Source organism: Urocitellus parryii, chromosome 6 (assembly GCF_045843805.1).
Source record: "Urocitellus parryii isolate mUroPar1 chromosome 6, mUroPar1.hap1, whole genome shotgun sequence".
NCBI lineage: Eukaryota > Metazoa > Chordata > Mammalia > Rodentia > Sciuridae > Urocitellus > Urocitellus parryii.
Genome location: NC_135536.1, coordinates 24,128,268 through 24,141,741, shown reverse-complemented (window position 1 = coordinate 24,141,741; position 13,474 = coordinate 24,128,268). Strand labels below are relative to the sequence as shown.

At 40.0% G+C, this 13,474-nt stretch overlaps 1 protein-coding gene across 16 annotated transcripts in view; it reads left to right on the top strand.

Moving 5' to 3' along the window:
• Positions 1 to 13,474, top strand: part of Nrxn3 (neurexin 3) — a 1,484,695-nt gene that overhangs the window by 1,294,327 nt on the left and 176,894 nt on the right. The gene's annotated exons all lie outside the window — the stretch shown is intronic.

Here is a 13,474-nt window from a genome sequence, read left to right as displayed (position 1 = left end):
GTGTCTTTCCTGATGGCCTCTGAACCCCTGGCCAGGGTCAGGGGTAAGTGGATCCCAAACCATTGCCTTCCTGAATGGCTGACGCTCTCCTTTCCCTGAAAGAGAGATGCCTACAGCATAAAGAAAGGGACGTGGCACATATGCTTGGGAAATAAAGAATTCTGTTTATGTTTATTTTGAGTCTGCAGTCTCTAAATTACATAAATGCAACTATTCCATCTTCAAGGAAACATTTTCAGGGGGTGTTGGGAAGGCTTTTGGAGCAAGAGGGGAAAATATTCTCTAGGATTTAGTAGGTTCATAAACCTTTAAAAATTCTTTCTTTGCTTTTGTATATATTGAGCCCAGAGAGTCTACCTTAACATTCAAATATTTCTGTCTTGGCAAAATTAGTGGGGTTTTAGAAAGCAGACCAGCTGGTTGATATTGTAAGAATTTTCTATGCCAAATAGTTTCTATTTTTCCCCTTCCATCAGTTGAATTCAATTTTTCATTCCAATAGTTTTAACCTTCTAATCTTCTCCCATTTCTCTTTACCTCCTTAACTGCAGCTACCTAAATACATCCTGTTGTTTGGTTAGCTTGGTCTGCTGGAACAGAATACCATAAATGGGATGGCTTAAACAGCGTTTATTTCTAATTGGAAAATGATCACCTTCTTGCTGTATCTTGTGAAGAGAGAGCATGTCTCTAATGTCCCTTCTTATATGACACTAATCTCATTCATGCAGGCTCCACCCTCATGACCTAATTACCTCTGAAGACCCCCACGTCCAAATACTGTCACATTTGGAATTATGGCTTCAACATATGAATGGGGGGACGGGGGACAAAAGCATTCAGTTCAGAGCATTCATATAACCATACTTTTTTTTTATCCTTTTGCTTGATTCTTTCCAAATAAAGTAGAACTTTCTGACCTGAAAGATACATAATGAATGCTTCTAATCACTTGGGCAATTTATCAAGGTTTGACTGTGGTCATTAGTTTGCTAATTTCACATGGGAATGTTCTTTATGTTTTATATCTTACTTTAGAAAACTATGTGCTTATTTCACACTTTTCTTTTGTGTCCATCTATTTTGTAATAGTATTTTTTTCAATGACTCACCCAACAAGCTCAGTGATCTTTCCTTATCTTACAGGTGAGGAAACTGTGCCTAGAGTATTTGTGATATGCCCCCAGAACCTGCACTAAGTGAATAATTAGAGCCTATATCAAGTTTTTCAGTTTCTAAGATATTACCTTTGCAACACACCAAAGTATGGTTTACACCTGAAGGACTAAGTAATACTTGACGAATTTATCTAGCTTGTGATGTGCCTACCACAGTGCCATATACAGAGTATGAATCGGTGGTCCCTATGAATTGACTCTCACTTATGCAACATTAACTTAGAGAAATAAAAATATCTGGGGGTGGATAAAACACAACTATTCAAAGACTCTCAGTTTAGCAAGTCTGGTAGAAATTAAATGGTGCTGCAGTGTAGCCCACATACAGTGTCTCTAAAAGACTGTGATGGAGGGATGGCCTCCCTAAGGGTACAGATTGAGCTCTACACTGACCAGTCATCACTGTGCTGAAAGATAACAGAGTAAGCAGGACAATGAAAATGACTTTTTCAAGAGCTTGGTATCTTGTGTATTTCAAAGGTTAAAGTCATGTTTAATGAGAATCAAATGAGTCAATGAACTGGTAATGGAATGTATCAGTATATACTTCTAGGACTTCAGTTTGAATTTAGTCCAAACAAAGAAAAAGGGTAGTTTGAGGGCTTTTTAATAAACTCCAAGCTTCTTGTTTCCAGTTGCACAGGGCTAGTTCTCCTCAGGCAGCATAGGCCTGCTGGCAATTATCTCAAAGATTGATCCATAGACTATGTGAAATAATAACTCTGGTCTTCTGAGAGGTGGTCATGGTCCATATTTTAAAAAGCATGCTCCTAAAACAAAACCATAGCAAAATCAAGTCATGGATGGAGATGTTTTACTCTGCATTGGAGTGTGGCTTGCAAAGAAATGCAAATGTGCCCTTGCCATTGTGTCATGTGACAGGTGAACATCTAGTAATACCATATGGAAGAAGATCTAAAAAATTAAAATGCATTTTTTCTCTCATAATTCTCATGGCACTGATGGGGAAAGGAATGATTTCATCAAAAAAAAAAACACATTGAAATGAACCAACACAAAGGAGTGATTTCATTGTTCAATGGACACTGGAGGGATTATGGGATAACTGGAGGACAGATCTGATTAATCTGAGATGACTCTGGGAGGTCATGCATACAGAATTGTTTCCATCTCTATACACCTGTATACATGGGCTAAGGCAAGATGGACTCTCTGCAGAGAAAAATCTTCTTTCAAGATAAAGAAGGTAATTCACTCTGCTTTAGAGTAGGCCAGACCTAGGAAATCTGTCCTGTCTTTGTTGTGTTCCTGGATCAATTCTCTAATGATCAGTTTCATTCTGCAGAGCTTATGCTACCTCTAGATCATCCTAATGTTTGGTTCACTCTGGAATCCAGAGTTTCTTCTAAGTCTGCTTTGTGATAGATTCACATTCCTGACAGGCCTTCAGTTTCATAGAAAGGAAAGCACAGGCTTCCGGTAACTGTCCTGGAGCTGTCAAGGGCTAGACTGGAGCTGGACAATGGATGCCTTTTGATGGGCAGAGAATGATCTCGGTTCTCTGATCCTTCATCACTTGACCTAAATGAAAAGGAGAGAGTCAGAGGATCCAGCCTTTGGATATATGAAGTTCTGAGGTCTTCTGCAAACATACACACACATGCTTACATGGATGGACACAGGTACATATGAAATTCCATTTGAGTAGCAGTATTTTCCTTAAAGATTTGAATGAGATCATTAAGCATCTTTATATTAATGAATAAAATTGTAGTGTACCCTTAAAGAAAAGAGAATGTATCCTCTAGATGCTGTAATAGAAGTGTTTTCTTTGTCTCCTGTATGGATTCATTATAGATTCCATGGATAATTGTGTACCAAATGCTGGGGCTAGCTAGCTCCCTGAGGGCTCACCATGTATACCGTATTATAGGTGTCCCAGGAACATTCTCTCCATTTGGCTAAAACAGAATAGGTAGGCAGACTGAATTCAAGTAAATTAAAATTAGAAAATGTGTTCTCTGATTATTCTATCAAAAGAACACAGAGCTGTGAAATAATTCTCAGTGCTGGCATAGTGGACTTTTTTCAAAAGGTATGAGTCAGCTCCCCGTGACATGTTTTCAAGTGTTTGGTTTGGGTCACCTTTGCTAATCCCATCATGGCTGAGGGAAAGCACTTTCCTTTTTGTACTTCTGCTCCAGTGTCCAAATCACTCTCCCCTGCAGAGACTTTGATGCTGTCATGGAGGTCAGCAGGCTTGCCTCCTCCCAACCTACTGTAGCCATTTAAATTTCACTTTTTTTCTCTCTGTTGCTTTTATTGCCGTGGTGGTTGGCAGTAAGTCAGAACCAACCTTTTGAATTAGAGATGCTGATCCAATTCAAGAGAGAATGTTATAGTGGTGACAGTTGACAAAGAGGAGCACCATAAAATATCACCTGGTGGAAATACCTTACTGCCACAGTATCTCCAGGACAAACACACACACGTACCGGGGTCCCTGCATGTAGACAGGCACTGCTGATATATTAGAGTCTTCTGGCCATTTTGTTTATAATAACTAGGAGAGGAAAAATGAGTCCCTATTTCAGTGTGTTCATCCCCAGATGATAACACAGTAGATTCCCCTTGCAGGTAAAACAAGAGACTCAGTTAATCATCATTTATCACCAAAGGGATTCAACTGTCTTGCAGATGCATTGGTGCCCCCGAAACTAACACATTCATTGGGTTGCAGTGCTATTTCTTCTCTCATTTCATCTAATATAATAAACAGAAACCCTAACATCAGAGTGATGAGTGCTGACTTGGAGAGTCCCAAGCTCTAAGATGTACATGATTTACTCTCATAGAACAAGATAAGTTTTCAGAAAGAAATGTCATATCATTATAATTTTAATAACTTACAACTTCGCTCCATCTCCTCCATTACCAGACTATTACTAGCTACCATCATCTTTTGCCAGAAGCCTCTAATTTGTTTCTCTGCATCCACAGCTGACCGCCTTCATACAGTGTTATGTTGAGTTGATTTTTAGTATCTGGACCACCCTCAGTGTGTTCCAAGATGGACTGGTTCATGCTCAAATGGATGAGTTTTTATATATCTTGTCTTCTCTTATTAGAAGTGAGACACATTTGCCAGATGACAGTTATCAGGCAGATTCACTATGTACTGATCACCAATTTGCCTGATTCCTGTGAGACAACATTCCTTCAGCAAGTCACATGAAGAGGTTTGTTTATTGCCTACAGATAATGAACATGTGATCATGAAAACCTAGGCCTCACCATGAGCCAGTCTGCTAATGCATAGGAATGCTGCTTGGTGGGATGAAATCCCATCCATCTGTGCACCTACTTGCCCTGCAATTGAGGGACCCTAGAAAGCACTGCACCCTGTGTTTTCTCTGCTAAGGGAAACACAATGGACAGAAGTGGTTGTAGGACATCGATTCTGGGAGGTACTGAAATAGCCCTGGCTGTCCTAGCCAGTCCCTCTCAACCTCAGGATGCTCATCCCCAGTATATTCTTCATTTTTTCTTGAGAACTATACATGAGAAAAGGGGCCACGTGTGAAAAAATGCAAAGCCACAGTTACAGTGGAAGAGCAGGTGTGGTACAGTCTCCCCACACCCCTCACATTCCTATTTGAGTTATTCTGAACACTTGAACATGAACTATTGGTCAAAAATGTAATCATGTCTAGCCTTAAATTATTCAAGGTTCTACAACAGGGATCAGCAAGCTTTTTCAGAGAGTCACAGAGTAACTGTAGATTGGTAGTAACTTAGATTGGTAGGCCACATGATCTCTGTTGCAACTACTTAACTCTTATAGTACAAAAGCAACTGAAGGCAATATGTCAATGAGTGAATGTAGCAATATTACAATAATACTTTATTTACAAAAACAGGAAATGATTAGATTTGTCTAATAGTTTGCTTTCTGCTCCAGGCCAATTTGCCTCTCCAATTATATATATATTCCTTCCTCAAATATCTCATAGAATCTGCTACAATCTGCACTGTATTTTCTTATAACCCCTAATAGAGATTCTCTCAATTCTGAAATGTGTATAGTAAATTTTTGTTTCAGTAGAAAATGGTATAGAGCTTAGAGAGGGAATTCATTTATGGAAGTGGCTGAGAATGCTGTACTTATCAAACCAAGGGTTCCTGCTTGATGTTTATTATCCACAAGGGTCCATTCACCCTGAGGCCATAATGTTAGCACAGTCTGTCACTTGGAAGTTAGGTAAATAGTAAAGCCTATGGAGAATCACTAAAGGTTTCTTTATAACCACAGAATAGGTCTTCAGGGTTTACTGACTGTTTGCTGGTCTCTTTCCCAGAGCAGCTACTGCTCATTCTTGGCCTGGAATATCTGCTTCTACAAGAGGGGATTTCTCCTATGCAGACCACTCAGAACTATTGATTATGCATCCTTTTGGAAAATGACTAAAATTTCCTAGTTTCAAGTAAAGGGTCTAGGAAGAGTCGGAACTAGGACTATCAGCAAAAGTTACTGTGCTAAGGGAAATGTCCTAGCAGACTTTTGTAGATACTAGAAGCCGTGAGTTAGTAGGGAAGATGGTTACCAAGACCACATAGAGAAAAAAAGTATAAGACATGTAAAATATTAGACCTGCTCCTCTCTAACTGTGCATACTTGCATGACAAAGCTTATACTTACAAAACAGACATTTGATCAGAGTAAAGAGGGGAGAGCCAGAGAGAGTTTCAGCATCTGCCTGTGGCTCACCTTGTGCTCCAGAGCTAGACTAGAATTGTAAACCAAATATGTCAAAATTCACATGTGTGCACACTGGTGTGCATGCATGTATTGTGGGTGTCGTTGCATTTTGTGGACCTACACATATACTACACATATATCCATTCCTTGGATAATGCATTAGACCATACATGTACATCTAGATAGAACAGGTTCTGTCTTGCAACACAGGCTTTCTGAGTGTTTGTTGAGTGAACAAAGTTTTGTACTCTTTAGTGCAAATAGTGGCACTATTGATATTATGAGTCAGATAATTTGCTGTTGTGTATTGTTGGTTATTTAACAGCATTCCAGGCCTGAATTTACCAGGGGCAAGTAGTATCTGACTACATGTCTCTGAACCAAAAAATACTTCCAGAGACTGACAAATGTCCCTGGGGCAGGATAGCCCCCACTTGAAACTGGAGGCCTAATGGGACCACAACAGAATGGAAGGAAGCAGGTCCCAAATTTTCACAAGCCTGTGAATTACCTTGAGGGTTTATACAAATACAGATTACTGGGCCCCAGCCCAGAGTTCCTGATCAGAGGGTCTGGTATTAGATCTAAGAAGCTGCATTACTAGCACATCCCCAGGTGGTGCTAATGCTTCTGGTCCCAGAACCTTACTTTGTAGGCATGGGGGTAGAATGTGAGATGTTATGGAAGAACGTCAGATGATTTGAAATGTGTTTCCTATTTTGTTACTGTGAGCACAGGGTGAGAGGCCTCTAATAAGGCCATTGGGTGGTCCCTCATGGATGGGGTAGAGATGAGGGGGTGCAGAAACAAGGCATTTAGGGGACTTGTTAGTCTGTGCTGCATTTCAGTGAGCACTGCCCTCCCAGCTGTCACCTGAATTCTGCCAGGAGACAGCTCCAGGTCTTGGCACAACACCGAGGCTCCCACAGAAACGAGCTTCAATTTTTGCCTTTTCGTCAAACTTAACTACCAAATCAGCCAGTGTGACACCGAGGTCTGTGGATGAGAAGTGGATGTTGAGTGATTTGAAGGACATGATGACTCAGGGTGCCAGTTTGTGACTGGTGACAATGAGAGCTGCAGCTTTGACTTGCATCTTAGTCACTCCTATCAGCTGCCCTGTCCTTCCTTGATTTTCCTCCTCTTCAGGTCAGTGTTCCCACTGTCCTGAGCTGTCATCCCTACTTGCTCTCTCCCCTGTTTTAAATTTGCTTAGTGTTAGAGATGGAGCTGTCTCAAGCTATTTATCAGTCTTATCTCTCTTGGCCCTCTGTTAGTATTTCAGACTGTGGATCTAATCCGCTTTAATTGATTGACCTCGTGCATCCAGGCATCAGCGAAACACTAGGTGAAGTGCATCTGCAGCCAAGGGGAGAGGTGACTGTAACTTTGCAGCGTGGGTGCAGAGGTCATGGAGGCCTGCACAGATTTAGGAAAACAAAATTAATTTCTGAGCCATTTAACATGAGGTTTCTAGGGACAATCTGTACAGATTCTGGAGCGGATGATCTTGAATGGGAGCAAGTCATTCCAAATAGAATGGTATCTGAGGGAATGTGTAAGTGCCTCTGACTCATCCCTCAGCAGAAATAGTGTTTCTCACTGGCCATTACCACCAGCCTCACCACTTCCGCCCTCACCTTTAATATCATCATTACATCTCTCCTTGTAGAGCACTCCATAATTTGCTCTTTTCATGGATTTCTCTTAGTAAGTATCATTTATTCATTTCCCATTTAATAAGTATCATTTCATCTGCATGTTATGATCATTGTTGTCTTTGCACTGTTTTTCATACTTCTATACAGACAGCTTGGGACTCAGATAATTAAGGAATCTGCTCAAGACCACAGGAACCAAAAGATGTGGAGCCTCACCTGGGCCCAGGTCTTTTGATTGTAAATCCCCAAATCTTTAGAGCCCGGAGTGGATGCTTTCTTCTTCCATGACCTTCCTTCCACAACTACACTTAAACTTCTCAAGGGAAAGGGACCAGGCCATTGTTAGGAGGTGATGATGGAGGTTCAGTCCAAGCCATTTCTAAGCTTCATAGCTGAGATATTAACAACTATGTGGATCCTGAAGTGTGTCTCTGTCTTAGACTTATGTAGGGAGAGATCTGGTTTCTTTCATTTCTTTGATCCTTTAGTAGTACATGAAGCTCACACAAAAAGGTGTGCACTCATTACTTTTTCACTAATAATTGTCCTGAATATAGAATAAGGAGATTGTAGCACTGAGAGAATAAGCTAATGATCTGTACTGAAAGACAGTTAATAGGCTCAAAAAGAACCCAAGCTGTGCTCTACAAGTTATGGAGTATTTTATCTCAAAGGACTTCAATAAAATCCTCCCCGAATCAAAACTGTCTGATGAATCAAGTAAGTTATATCTCATGGCTTTGTATTCTGCAGATTGCATTTGCAAAGTATAATGAGACAATATACTTTGCCTAAGATTTATTGCAAAAAGTCTGAACGTATCACCAATTATCCATTTTATCCTATACTATTCAAATCTTGTTTAGACGTTTGTGGTAAAAACTCCCAGAATTTCTTTTTTATTCTCAACCACACATTCAAATTCATTATCCATTTATTCACTTGTCATTAATTTAGCAAACATTAATTGAGCACCTGTTAGGACTGCTACATTTCAAAGATCCACAATTAGGTGGGTTAGACAGGACGGGCAGGTTAGGAAGACATAAGGTATATATAATGATGTATATACCTTGTTATAGAAATATAGTCATGTGCTGCATGACATTTCACTCAACAATGGACTGCCTATACGAGGTCCTATAAGATTATATCACCAAGTGTCACCTAGCTGTATGCGATAATGTAAATACACTATGATGAATGCAGAGGGAGTAAATCACCTAAGAACATACTCCTGTTAAGCGGCACATAACTGTAACTCAACTACGTGTAATAAGTGTGACAGAAATGTAACTCAGTGGAAAATCCATAAGCTGTAGAGTCAGACAGACTCAGATGCTTATCTTAAGCCTCTTAGTGTGCAAATTCCCTAGGGGTAATTGTGAGAAATTGAATAAAATTCTATTCGAAAATATTCACTGAGCATCCAAACAGTCCAATGTATGCCATAGTTGCAAACAGCCTTCACATTCAATGGCATAAAGCAATCTAACTTTGTGTCCTAGTGATCTTCCATGTCAAGTGCAAGTTGGTTTCTTGCCATCCTCACACAGTGGCCCAGACCGTCAGCCCCGACCAGGAATTTGCTGGGCACAGGGGTTCACAGCAATGAGAAGTCTTAGGAAGGTCTCGTAGTAACAATTAAATGCTTTGCTGAAAATATGACAATCTGTCAGTCAACACTGGTCTGTTGGCCTTATCCTTCATAGGGAACCCAAGAGGTCACTCTTACCATGACCCCATAATGGGCAGAACTAGACAAATGTGCAGACAGTACCACTGGCTACTTGGTGTAGAATGAACCAGACTTTGAAATGGGTATGGAAGGCCTCGAAGAGCCCAGGCCCCAGGAGGCAACATTTACACGTGGTTTTCCTTGTATTACTGTCAAGCACTGAACTAACAAATTCTGTAGGAAGCCAAGAAATGATGATCTGGAGAAGTGCTTCCACTGCACGGCTCCCTGGCATACATTTGAAATCTCCGTTCTGTTCCTGTCACCTGCAATTTTCTGAAATAGCAGATGGTGCCTTCTGCCTTCCCTGGGGACACTCTGGAATAAATGAAGAGGTAGACTTGAGGGAGTTCTTTTTGCCTGGGGGTTTATCTTGCCACTGTACATTTCTGTTCCTGAAGGCTGACCCTGGTGTTGGTGGTATCTCCTGGGTCACCTCTGCAGCAATAACGATGATGTGGCTGGTGGAGGATCTGAAAGCTGGAGCTGTAATGATGTAAGGAGGCAGGTTGGCTCATCAGTAGGACTTGCTGGCTATCCAAAGACAAGCTGTTTTCTATCCCTTTCCCTTTCTTTCCTGAATGTACTTGAGGATCCTTAGGTAATGTCTTCTGATTTACCACTTGTCTTTGTTTTTAATATCAAGGAAAGAAGATAGATTGACGTGATTGCCTTGGTAGCAACTTCAGTGGTGATGGGTGTGGAGTTATTAAAATTTATAGTCAAGCTGTTTCTGCAGCTCCGCTTTGCTTATCTTAGAAAGGCTTATAAAAGGCACCAAAAGGACTGTGGAAAGAGAATAGCCAGCAAATTGCAGTTGACAGGGAATCATCACCACACAGAGCCTTTTGATGGTCTGTTTGCTAAAATTGACATTTATTTTCACAATATATTTTGATGACCGGGTCAGCGAAACCAACCAGACCTCAGTTCATGCCAATACTTTAATTAACTAATGAGAGGAAAGAAGATGGACCTTTATTTCTTGAGCTCCAGAAGCATACACAGCCATGTGGCAGGTGCTTCCCACACACGGACTCTTCTGTAAACCTCACAATAAGCTTTTTTTTTTAAATATTTATTTTTTAGTTGTAGTTGGTCACAATAGCTTTATTTTATTTATTTATTTTTATGTGGTGCTGAGGATTGAACTCAGAGCTTCGCACGTGGGAGGTGAGCGCTGTAACACTGGGCCACAACCCCAGCTGTCTCAACAAGCTTTTAAGGGAGTAGTTTTCTTCTTCTTCCTTGATGCATCCTTTTATAGGAGAGAAATTAGAACTTAAATAACCTGCCTCAGACCATAGAATATTTTTTTTCAAATCTTCATACAACCATAGAATGTGAAGAGACAGAGATATTATCAGTCACATCCTATGCTAAAAAAAAAATCTGTTTATCCTATTGAACTAATCAAATTCTTCAGTAATCACAGATCATTACTGATGGTCAAATGAGTCCCTTCTCCTGAGCTCATCCATTTCTAATATTTTCATAATGTTTTGTTACTTGTAAAGTACTATCATATTCATCATCTCATTTTATCTTTGAAAAAGCCCTCTGAATATGGAAAGCTGGTATTTCATCCCTATCCTGTATTATCAAGGAACGGGTTCAGAATAGTTAAGTAACTTGCCCAAAGTCAATAAGAGCTGACACCAAATCCTGGGATAAAAATGCTTTTTATCCCTCCCATCATCTCTTCTGTGGCTGCAATGAGCCCCACAGTTTATTTTTATGGCAGCTGAACTCAAGGGATTCAGGCCTGGGCAACTATATGGGTATTGGCCACAAGGCTTCCATGACTTATAATGAACTGAAACAAAGTAGTTAGCCACAAATTATAATGCCACTGTGGTCCCATGACAAATGACAAGGAGGTAGTGGGAATGAAATCTTATTACTACAAATAAAGAGACCACATCTGAGGTCTAGTCCAGCCACATTTACCACTGCAAGAAGCAAAATGGAAACATCTGGGTGAGGGTCTACCCTGAATTTGGCTGTGTACTAACAGGATTAAGAAGATCTCTCTGAAACAGTATTGCAATGGCAAATGTGTGGTGCCTTAGATAAGGACGAAATATTTATTCTGGCAGAGATTAAATCTTTTCTTTTCCTGGATCTATTATGGATCTTGCAGAAAATCTGCCGAAGAATATATCTTGTTGATCAGCCAACTCACTGAGCCAAAACTGTGCTTTGCCGCTGCTGTTGCTGAAAAGCTGCAGAATGCTGGTTTAAAGGTCTCCTTTCTCCCCCTAAAACTGTTCTCCATCCGTGATTAATTAGTGACTCAGAGGTAAATTGAATCACCAGCCGTCCCTTTCACGCATCCAGGATTTATGTAGTGGTTTCTCGTTGGAGAGCAGGGGTGCAATAAACACCCCACATTTGTGGGTGGGCAGAGGAGGAATGGTGTCTGTAGTCGTGGTTTCTTGCCTCCTCCAGTCCTTTTATTCTGCTAAGCAGGTTATGACTCAAGCCATCATAGCCTTGCTTATTTAGGAATGAGGGTATGAACACATACACACACACACACACACACACACACACACACTCAGAAATAAATCACAGTTCTCTAAGAGAAAATAGAAAAGTCACATTGTCATTTCTAAATTCCTTGAGGATCGAGGAAAAAATATAAATTGGATTATAATGTTACTGATTATGGGCACAGAAGGTCCAAAAAAGAACCCATAGTCAGGTTCATGTTTCCATTCATCATTTTGTTTTAATGTGAGGTACTTTGTTTAGTATGGAGATGTAGAGATGAAACAAAATAAAACAGAACACAGTGATCCCAACAGAGATTTAAGAAGTCCTAAGTATGCTTGGTAACCATTTGGGTAGGCATTTGGATCACTTTTTCCAGGGAATAGCAGGTGAGAAATGTGGACATCGGCTGATGCTGTGTGCTATGCTCTGAGGACACAAAGGAAACAATAATGTCCACTCTGTATCTTTTCATCCCTGAATGTGGATGGCATTTTTGTTGACTGGTCTGTATTCCTATCTTCTAAGATCAAGACTTTGGGTACTTGTTCATTCTTTCAATTGAATACAAGATGTATTTGCATACTAAAGGACAAATGGCAAGTTGAAGACACCTATGTTTTGGGAAAACAAGTGAAATCTATCAAACAATGTGGAAACCAATGCCCATCTCACAAGAAGTCTTAATTTATTGACTTCAGTATAGTAGATGCTTAATAAAGATTGATTTATGTATTGAAAGAATGAATTACTAAATCTAGAATTCAGTGATATCTTTCCTAGAACTTAGTTAATATGGATTCTATACTTCTTTAACCACATTCACTTGCTTCTTTTTCAATCTCTTCTTCTAATTGAACAAATAGAGAAAACAAAAGCTAGTGAACAAATACTGTGACCCATTCTTGTAGAACATCAAAATTGCAGCTGAATTTTATTATTTTTGTATGTCCAATGTATTGCCAATAAGTCAGACAACTAGAGAAATATAGGAGGATTCTTTCCTTCTCTCTTGCCCCATCCTTCCTCTACTTTACTATGCTGCAATGGCACCCTAAGAAGTTGAAAAAACTGAATGTACAGGATCCCCGAGGTCACTTTCGTTTTGTTACATTGTGAAATACTAATTCCAATTCTTAGTCATAACCAATTACTAGAGGAAAAGTTTTAATAGCATTATTATTTGTGGTTTGTTTTTTTCTGGCATTTTCGAGGAAATATCCTCATCACCACTACTATCACCATCTCCGTAATCATTTTCATTGTCACAATGTCACTCTTCTCACATTCATTGAAATTTGCCCTCTCACAAGTCTTTTGCAACCACTGACATATTCTTCTGCTGTGTAACATAATCTACAACACTGACTATTACATCTGTCTTTGGATTAAGTTGAGGAATAGGGCTACCAGTGTAGGAAGAGTGGCAGCCATTTCATTCTGAAAACCCTGGCTCAGTTTCACTATCCTTTCCTGAAAACATCAATTTAAATGTGGTTTGGATCTGTAGAAAGTATCACTGGGATTTGGTCTATAATGCCAATTGCTCTGCCATTGGCTCTGAACCATTCTATACCTTTCCCCTTGGCCTCAATTGCCTCAAAACGTGCAGGCAGGCTCATATTTCCTTTTTCATCCAAATTGGAATGGTGAAATGATTTAAGACCCAGTGTTGTATTAG